The sequence below is a fragment of the Ascaphus truei genome, unplaced genomic scaffold, assembly GCF_040206685.1.
Source record: "Ascaphus truei isolate aAscTru1 unplaced genomic scaffold, aAscTru1.hap1 HAP1_SCAFFOLD_3231, whole genome shotgun sequence".
NCBI classification, from domain to species: Eukaryota; Metazoa; Chordata; class Amphibia; order Anura; family Ascaphidae; genus Ascaphus; species Ascaphus truei.
Window position 1 is genome coordinate 13,664 of NW_027456215.1, and position 9,921 is coordinate 23,584.

The 9,921-nt window shown below is 44.8% G+C and overlaps 1 long non-coding RNA gene across 2 annotated transcripts; it reads right to left on the bottom strand.

Annotated features, from left to right (window-relative positions):
* Nucleotides 1–578: 578 nt before the first annotated feature.
* Nucleotides 579–2,714, bottom strand: LOC142483361 (uncharacterized). Of its 2 annotated transcripts, XR_012797328.1 has the most exons (3): nt 2,394–2,714; nt 1,287–1,442; nt 579–995 (listed from the first exon to the last, which is right to left on the bottom strand). It is a non-coding gene; the product is annotated as an uncharacterized LOC142483361 (long non-coding RNA). The 2 variants fall into 2 exon arrangements; XR_012797329.1 differs by lacking the exon at nt 2,394–2,714 and having other exon boundaries at nt 1,287–1,764.
* Between the last annotated feature and the right edge of the window lie 7,207 nt (nt 2,715–9,921).

The following is a 9,921-nucleotide window of genomic DNA, read 5'->3' on the forward strand; positions in this document are numbered from 1 at the left end:
GTCCCTAGTATAAGGAGAGGTGCCCAGATACATGCCCAGATGCCCTGAGCCTGGTATAGGGGTTCAGGGGGTGCTCCAGCTATGGGATAAAGCTGAAAGTGATTTCTTGTGTGTAAAAAGTTTTAAAAGTTATTTTCTAAAGTGTGCCAAGAATGGGGCTAGTGAGTGTAAGCAGTATATCCCCTCACACCATCCCTGACACCAGAACAGGGACTTACACATTTTATCACACAAGATACAGCAGGACACAGTATATTTTATTAAAGGGTTTTATTTAATAGGTATATATACTGGTAACTTGTGAATGAACTGTGAGATTTCCAAGTCATGGATTCCGAGGGACCCGGTGGCGACCAAGCTTGGTGCCTATGGGTCTGTGCGGAGTCTGGACTTGAAAGCCTGAGGGATGCCAAGGTGTTAGAACAGGAGGGGTACTTCAGTTTTGCTTCAGTACTGCATCCTGCGCTCACACAGGGCTATCCGGCCACCATTTGGGGAGCCTGGACAGCGGGTGGACACCTGAATGAGACATCCTTCTAATGGGTAAGACCACCAATGAATGAGACTGGATTCCAAGCAGTAAGCCATCATACCATTTAATATATCATTGTGCACAGCGTATCACCCACACACAGCTATTTTAACAGCACATTTAGATGGGGGGATCTCTCATCATTAATCATCCTACATGTATTTATCCCGGATCAACCCAAATGGGACTCTCACAATTCTTGGCTTCCCAGGAGCGGACATTGTTATCCTGATGTTGACATTGGAGGGGATGCTTATAAAGTCTAGAGGTTTCGGATTGTCAAGGTTTTCTGGGTCATCGATGCTGATGGTGACCGTTCCATCCTCTGTTGCTGTGTAGCGGCGTTGCCCATGCTGGATTAACATCCGATCTTTAAACCCGTCGGGTGAGTGATGGTCACCGAGACATCTTTTCCAGAATTGTTGGAGATGTGGGTGTAGTGTTTGTTCCCCATTGTGAATTTCTGAAAAATGATAAATAATCAATAGGAGGAGATATTAAGAGCGCTTATAAAGCCAGTAGAAGGAGGAGATAGATGATATATAATATATATATATATATATATATATATATATATATACTGTATATATATATATATTGTGACATAGTACAAAGATGTTAGGCAGCTTTCTGCCCCGTTTTAGAGCAGAAAGTGCAGGAATAGTTAATGATCCGTTCCACAGCTTCCCATTAACTCAGTCAGCTGGATGGAAAATCCAGACCACAGATTACAATGGCTCTAGTTCTCCCTCACCTGCTCTTCTAATCACATGCACAGGTACTTAGAGCAGAGAGGTTTTGCATTTCACTCTCTCTCCTTAGAGCCTGGGGGCTGGGGGTGTCGCTACTCTCCTGCATCCAGTATCGAGGTTGACGGCCTCTCCACGTATGACAGTACCAGAGGATTTGCCTGGACACCACGAACAGATAAGACAAAACAAATGATTACTGCTGTTGCTAAAAGACTGTGCTGTATCTTGTGTCCCTAAATGAGAGAGCATTGTTTTAAGCTGGGGAACCAGTTTAGTTGGCCAGCAGCTGTTAGAGAGACTGATTCTGATGTGTAGTTAGATCCCTGAAAGGGATAGGATTTGCTTATATGATTTTGGTTTTATTTCTTGAAATAACAGTGTGGGAAATATTGTAACACTGAAATGTGTGAACTGCTGAATGAAAGTATCTGAGTACCTCTAACCTACACATGTTAAAGCTGCAGTACCTTAATTGGAAGGAAAATAAAGCAGCTATATGGCCCTTAAGATTACAAGGCTGTAGTATAAGGAAAAAAAATATTGGTTGCTTACAATATGAAAAAAAAAAAAAAAAAAAAATGCCCTTTTCGGTTGGTAAATTTATAATGAGGTTCATATTCTAGAGTAGAAAAACCCAGGGAGGTAATAGAAATTGTCTGGTTTTGTGAATATATTTAGCAGATCCTGGGTTGTAAGAATGTGTGCTAGACATTTATTTTTCAAAATAGTTCCCTAATAGAGAAAAAAAAAAAAAAAAAAATATATGTTTGCCAAGTATAGTCTCTTATGACGAAACCTATTGTCCATAATTGCCGTGGAAAAAGTTCATATTCGTGTCATGTGAATGTTTAATATTGTACTGAGGAGTTAGCTCAAGTATTTCAGGTAGGACGCTCACCCCAGTGAGGTCCATGGCCGCTCACCCCAGTAGGTGTGAGCTGGGGAGGGGGATATGTGACATAGTCCAAAGATGTTAGGCAGCTTTCTGCCCCGTTTTAGAGCAGAAAGTGCAGGAATAGTTAATGATCCGTTCCACAGCTTCCCATTAACTCAGGCAGCTGGATGGAAAATCCAGACCACAGATTACAATGGCTCTAGTTCTCCCTCACCTGCTCTTCTAATCACATGCACAGGTACTTAGAGCAGAGAGGTTTTGCATTTCACTCTCTCTCCTTAGAGCCTGGGGGCTGGGGGTGTCGCTACTCTCCTGCATCCAGTATCGAGGTTGACGGCCTCTCCACGTATGACAGTACCAGAGGATTTGCCTGGACACCACGAACAGATAAGACAAAACAAATGATTACTGCTGTTGCTAAAAGACTGTGCTGTATCTTGTGTCCCTAAATGAGAGAGCATTGTTTTAAGCTGGGGAACCAGTTTAGTTGGCCAGCAGCTGTTAGAGAGACTGATTCTGATGTGTAGTTAGATCCCTGAAAGGGATAGGATTTGCTTACAGTATATGATTTTGGTTTTATTTCTTGAAATAACGGTGTGGGAAATATTGTAACACTGAAATGTGTGAACTGCTGAATGAAAGTATCTGAGTACCTCTAACCTACACATGTTAAAGCTGCAGTACCTTAATTGGAAGGAAAATAAAGCAGGCAGAAGCCTGAGTTAAGCAGCATAATACTTTGCATGATCCTGTTTGTTGTATAATTAACCCTAGAAGACTGTGTCGGGAAGAACCCAGACAGACGTCAGCACTACAAAAGAGGGGCGTTTGTCACAATATATATATATATATATATATATATATATATATATATATATATATATATATATATATATATATATATATATATATATATATATATATATGTATATATATATATATATATATATATATATATATGTATATGTCTATGTATATGTATATATATATATATATATATGTCATGGAACAGGATTCCATATTTCTCTGTCTCCTTTTGCAACTCATGGGATTAATTTCTCCCTAGTTCAGCTGCCTGCTATTTTCCCTGTCCCAGCAGCTTGCTGCATGTGAAAGAGCAACATTTTTGATACACATGTTGTTTACTCAGACATGGCCAGTGAGTTGCTATAGCAACCTCAGCCTTTCTCTCAGAATGGGCTAGTCTGCTCTCTCCCCCTCTGCCTTGTTGACAGATGGTCTGTCCCCAGACTATCTTGCTACCCAGAATACACTCACACTTCCTTTCACCTTCAACATTGGCTAAGTGAATACTCTACTGGCAAGGCCTCATCCTTTTCACCTTTCCCCACTATCAAGCGTCCTCACCATGGAGACATTCTCCCACCACACCATCATCCACAAGTGCCTTTGTAAATCCATGCTTTTCCCAATAAAGTGAAGAAAAGACAAAGAACTTGTTGTGCTTGTAAAAGGAATGAGTTGAACCTATCTGAGCTATTCATACTAAACGTGACCCTGGCCTCAGAATAATATATATATATATATATATATATATATATATATATATATATAGCTCAGCTAATACAGTACAGATCTCTCTCTCTCTCTCTCTCTCTCTCTCTCTATCTCTCTCTCTATCTCTCTCTCTCTCTCTCTCTCTCTCTCTCTCTCTCTCTCTCTCTCTCTCTCTCTCTCTCCTCTCTCTCTCTCTCTCTCTCTCTCTCTCTATATATATATATATATATATATATATATATATATATATATATATATATATATATAAAAATATATATATCGTAATAGGAGGAATAATAGGGAGGGTTATATGGGGCAATAGGAGGAGTTATAGGGATTTGTTAAAGGGGGCAATAGGAGGAGTTATAGGAAGAGGTTATATGGGGTTATATCAGGAGTTATAGAGAGTGATAATATGGATCAAAATGAGGTATTGGGAGCAGTTAAAAGAGCAATAGGAGGAGTTATAGGGAGCTGTTACATTGGGCAATAAGGAGTTATAGGGAGCGGTTACATGGGGCAATAAGGAGTTATAGGGAGCAGTTATATGGGGGTAATAGAAGGAGTTATAGGAATCGGTTAAATGGGACAAAAGGAGGCGTTATATGTAGAGGTTAAATGGAGTAGTAGGAGTTGTAAGGAGCGGTTATATAAGCCAATAAGAGCAGGTATAGGGAGCAGTTAAAATGGGCAATAGGAGGAGTTATAGGGAGCAGTTAAAAGGGATGATAGAAGGAGTTATAGGGAGCGGTTACATGGGGTAATAGGAGGAGTTATAGGATGGGATATATGGGACAATCGGAGGAGTTATAGAAATAGATTATATGGGTTAATAGGAGGAGTTATAGGGAGCGGTTATATGGGGTAATAGGAGAATAAGGTTGAGGAGACTCTGAGAGTCCAAACTTAGTCACAGGGAAAGTGTGAGGGGGAATAAGGCAGCAGAAATAAAGACACCACCTTTTTCCTTTTCTGTTCCCTGTACCCCCAAGTCCTTCACCTAAAGTCCCACATCGCTGACGGGGATCCCCGAGACCCAGAGTGTATTCAAATATAGTTTTAATATGTTTAAACATTCGGAACCGATGCCCACACAGGCAGCCCGTGCAAACCCATAGGCGCCGGCATGTCTGCTGGACATCGGAGTTCAGAGCAGCCAGAGGAAGCCCAGAGGTGGGGACAGCATTTGGTCAGCGGGGAAAGGAGGAGTACCAGGTCCGGAGATCAATGGCCGTCCCCCGGGATGCCACTTGTTCTGCCAGACCTAGGGGCGCATGCCCCAGCGGGGGGCATTGGGATAGCTGGGGGGGTATGTGGCAGCTTGCGTATGCCCCTTAGCTTTTTCACATTTCTGACCCGGCTTTTCTACTCAGTTTGGCTCTCATTGGCTGCTTGGGAAAGTTCCCACGCGCTGATTGGTTGTCCGCTCTGCTTCTATTTTATGAATGAAGTAGAGAATACTATAAGAAGCCCTGAGCCAATCAGACACAGGCAGTCCTCAATTATCCGACGCAATGCGTTACTCAAAAAGGGCGTCAGATAGCGAAACGTCGTAATGAGAACCGCGTTTTCCCATAGGACACTGTTTAAGTGAAAGGCTCCCTGAAGGCATTTTTAACACTAAAATACACCAAATATTTTACGCAGGCAATAAGATATGCAGCACACACATAAATTATATAGTGTATATGCTGTATTATATATATATATATATATATATATATATATATATATATATATATATATATAACATAATATAATAATTTATTATAGTATAATAAAATATTATATTATGTAATATATATATATATATATATATATATATATATATATATATATATATATATATATATAATGGAAATATTCCTGTATGCTTATTTGCATGACTTAGACAGGTCTGCAACCCCGCCTTTCACCATTATCACACAGCACACAGCACTTCCACTGCAGCAAGGGATTCTGGGAAATGACATGCAAATGGGCACACACTGTCACCTTTTGCTTCAAAACCATTTTTAACATGGTTCCCTATAGGCTTAAGCTTGCTGCATGGTCACAGCTTTAAGCACAGCCAGGGTTAAGATGCATAACCAGAAAACCCACCCACAGACAGCCAGCTGTTTCAACCTTAATGGGTGTTATCAGTGTGGGGTTGGTTAACTGGCTATGCAATGAAGCAATGAGGATGGGCTTTACCACACTTAGTTAAGTTATGGTGGGTGAAAAAAGTGACAAAAAACCTCCACAGCAAAGCATATAGCAAATGGAAATATTACTGTGTGCTCATTTGCACGTCTTAGACAGGTCTGCAACCCTGTCTTTCACCATCATCACCCAGCACACAGCACTTCCACTGCAGCAAGGGATTCTGGGAAATGACATGCAGCCCTGCCTTTCACCATCATCACCCAGCACACAGCACTTCCACTGCAGCAAGGGATTCTGGGAAATTACATGTAAATTCCTATAACTCATATTTTTGCCCCCTTTAACTGCTCCCTATACCAACTCTTATTGCCTCATATAACCGATCACTATAACTCCTCCTTTTACCCCATATAACCGCTCCCTATAAGCCCTCCTTTTGTCCCATATAACCGCTAAATATAACTCCTCCTATTGCTCCTTTTAGGAGTTTGATCACCAATGAATGAGACTGCCTTCCAATAAATGAGACTCCTTCCTGAATGAGACATCCTTCCAATGAATAAGACCACCAATGAATGAGACTGGATTCCAATGTTTGAGACATCCTTCTAATGAGTAAGACCACCAGTGAATGAGACTGGATTCCAAGCAGTAAGCCATCATACCATTTAATATACCATTGTGCATAGCGTATCACCCACACACAGCTATTTTAACAGCACATACAGTATAGAAGGGGGATCTGTCTTCATTAATTATTGGGTGGTTCTGGGCCCCACAAAGACCCAAATTTGACTCGGACAATTCTTGGCTTCCCAGGAGCGGACATGCTTATTGTGGCGCCGACATTGGAGGGGATGATTATATCGCCCACAGAGTCCGGATTGTCAATGTCTTCTGGGTCATCGATGCTGATGGTGACCGTTCCAGCCTCTGTTGCCATGAAACGCACTTTCCCTTGCTGGACTAACATCCGTTCTTTATGCCCGTCGGGGTGAGTGACAGCCACCGTGACATCTTTTCCATAATTGTTGGAGACGGGGGTGTAGTGTTGGTTCCCCATGGTGAATTTCTGAAAAATTATCAATAATCAATAGGTGGAGATATTGAGAGCGCTAATATAGCAAGTAGAAGGTGAGTTTCACGGGGGTTTTTGCGGAGGAACCGTTGACAGAATGCACCTAGGAGGTTGGGGTCAGTAGTTGTCGGTTCCCCCATAAATGTATACGGGAATCATGCCTGATTCTCAGATACATGTAGGCTCATTGTCTCCCCTTGAATACGCAAGCGCAACTCAACACTAGGCTACCCTGCTTCAGCACAGCCCAGTCAGGAGAATGAGGAACAGGGATAAAACATGTATTCCTGTGGCTGAGGTAATCCCTAGGTTAAGGTGGGTACCCCAGCTAATGCCAAGGTGGCCCACAACCAGTATAGGGTTTGTGGCTGCCCCAACAGTATATAAGGTTGAGGGGTGGCTCTGAGAGTTCAAACTGAGTTCATGGAAAAGTGTGTGGGGAATAAGGCAGATAGAAATAAAACTACAATATTTTTCATTTTCTGTCCCCTGAACTATGAGATGTCCAAACAGGCTGACCGAACTAACCCATAGGCGCCGGCATGTCTGCTGGACATCGGAGTTCAGAGCAGCCAGAGGAAGCCCAGAGGTGGGGACAGCATTTGGTCAGTGGGGAAAGGAGGAGTACCAGGTCCGGAGATCAATGGCTGCCCCCTATGATGCCACTTGTTCTGCCAGACCTGGTAGAGCCTGCCCATGAGGTGGCATTGAGATAACCAGGGAGAGAGGTGGCAGGCTTGTGCATGTCTCTTGGCTATTTTGGATTTCCCGTTGACCCGGCTTTTCTAGCCAGGTTAGCTATGACTGCTGTTCAGTTTTGTAAATGAAACTGAAAATACAATAAGAATCGATGAGCCAATCAGATTCGCTCTCTCCGGTAGTAAGAGCGCGGGCGGGCTTTTCAAAGATGCTTCTGTGCGAATACCAGAGCAACCGACTTTGATTTTGAGCCTGAAAAGCCTGCCCGACAGAGACTAAGTCCAGCTTTTTGGGACCAAATTCTCAGAAATGAACATAGCGGTCGTAGCTGGGATTTTATGCCGATTTGAGTTCCAGGAGAGTTGGGCTTACTCGCTGCCAGGAGGGACCAAGTTCTCAGAACAGAATGTAGCGGGGGCGTGTGGAATTTTATGTCGATTTCGGTTCCAGGAGAGTCTGGCTAAGTCCCGGTCAGGGTAAAACTCTCCCATAGAGTTCCCTGCACCTAGGAAAGTCTCATTTTCGATCACAGGCCCAAAGTAAGTGTGACAAAGAGGAGGTACAGAGACAGACAAGGAACAGATGTAGAAAAGGAGGGACAGTGACAGAGAAGTTGGACGGGGAGAAGGAGCTGTGAAAGAGAGGAGGGACAGGGATACAGAGGACAGAGAGAGACAGAGAGAGAAGAGGGAAAGAGAGCAGAAACAGAGAAGAGGGACAATAACAGAGAGGAAAGATAGAGAGGGACAGTGAAAGAGAGGAGTTACAGTTACAGGGAGGAGGGACAGAGACAGAGAGGAGGGACAGAGACAGAGAGGAGGAAAAGAGACAAAGAGGAGGGACAGTGACAGGGAGGAGGGACAGTGACAGAGAGGAGGGACAGTGACAGAGAGAAGGGACAGAGAGGAGGGACAGAAACACAGAGGAGGGACTGAGACAGAAAGGAGGGACAGAGACACAGAGGAGGGACTGAGACAGAAAGGAGGGACAGAGACAGAGGAGGGACAGAGACAGAGAGGAGGGACAGAGACAGAGAGGAGGGACAGAGACAGAGAGGAGGGACAGAGACAGAGAGGAGGGACAGAGACAGAGAGGAGGGACAGAAACAGAGAGGAGGGACAGAGACAGAGAAGAGGAACAGTGACATATAAGAGGGACAGTGACAGAGAGGAGGGACAGAGAGGAGGGACAGAGACATAGAGGAGGGACAGTGACAGAGAAGTGGGACAGAGACAGACGAGGGACAGAGAAAGAGAGGGACAGTGACAGAGAGGAGAGACAGTGACAGAGAGGAGGGACAGAGACAGAGAGGAGGAACAGAGACAGAGAGGAGGGACAGTGACAGAGAGGAGGGACAGAGAGGAGGGACAGAGACAGAGAGGAGGGACAGTGACAGAGAGGGACAGTGACAGAGAGGAGGGACAGTAACAGAGAGGAGGGACAGAGACAGTGACAGAGAGGAGAGACAGTGACACAGAGGAGGGACAGAGAGGACGGACAGAGACAGAGAGGAGGAACAGTGACAGAGAGGTGGGACAGTGACAGAGAGGAGGGACAGTGACAGAGAGGAGGGAAAGGGACAGTGACAGAGAGGAGAGAGAGTGACAGAGAGGAGGGACAGAGACAGGGAGGAGGGACAGTGACAGAGAGGTGGGACAGTGACAGAGAGGAGGGACAGAGACAGAGAGGGACAGTGACAGAGAGGAGGGACAGAGAAAGAGATGAGGGACAGAGACAGAGAGGAGGGACAGTGACAGAGAGGAGGGACAGTGACAGAGAGGAGGGACAGAGACAGAGAGGAGGGACAGTGACAGAGAGGAGGGACAGTGACAGAGAGGAGGGACAGAGTGGAGGGACAGTGACAGAGAGGAGGGACAGGGACAGTGACAGAGAGGAGAGACAGTGACAGAGAGGAGGGACAGTGACAGAGAGGAGGGACAGTGACAGAGAGGAGGGACAGTGACAGAGAGGAGGGACAGAGACAGAGAGGAGGGACAGAGACAGAGAGGAGGGACAGAAACAGAGAGGAGGGACAGAGACAGAGAGGAGGGACAGAGACAGAGAGGAGGGACAGTGACAGCGAGGAGGGACAGAGACAGAGAGGAGGGACAGAGACAGAGAGGGACAGAGACAGAGAGGAGGGACAGAGACAGAGAGGAGGGACAGAGACAGAGAGGAGGTTCAGAGACAGAGAGGAGGTACAGAGACAGAAAGGAGGGACAGAGACCGAGAGGGGGGACAGAGACAGAGAGGAGGGACAGTGACAGAGAGGGACAGAGACAGAGAGGAGGGACAGAGA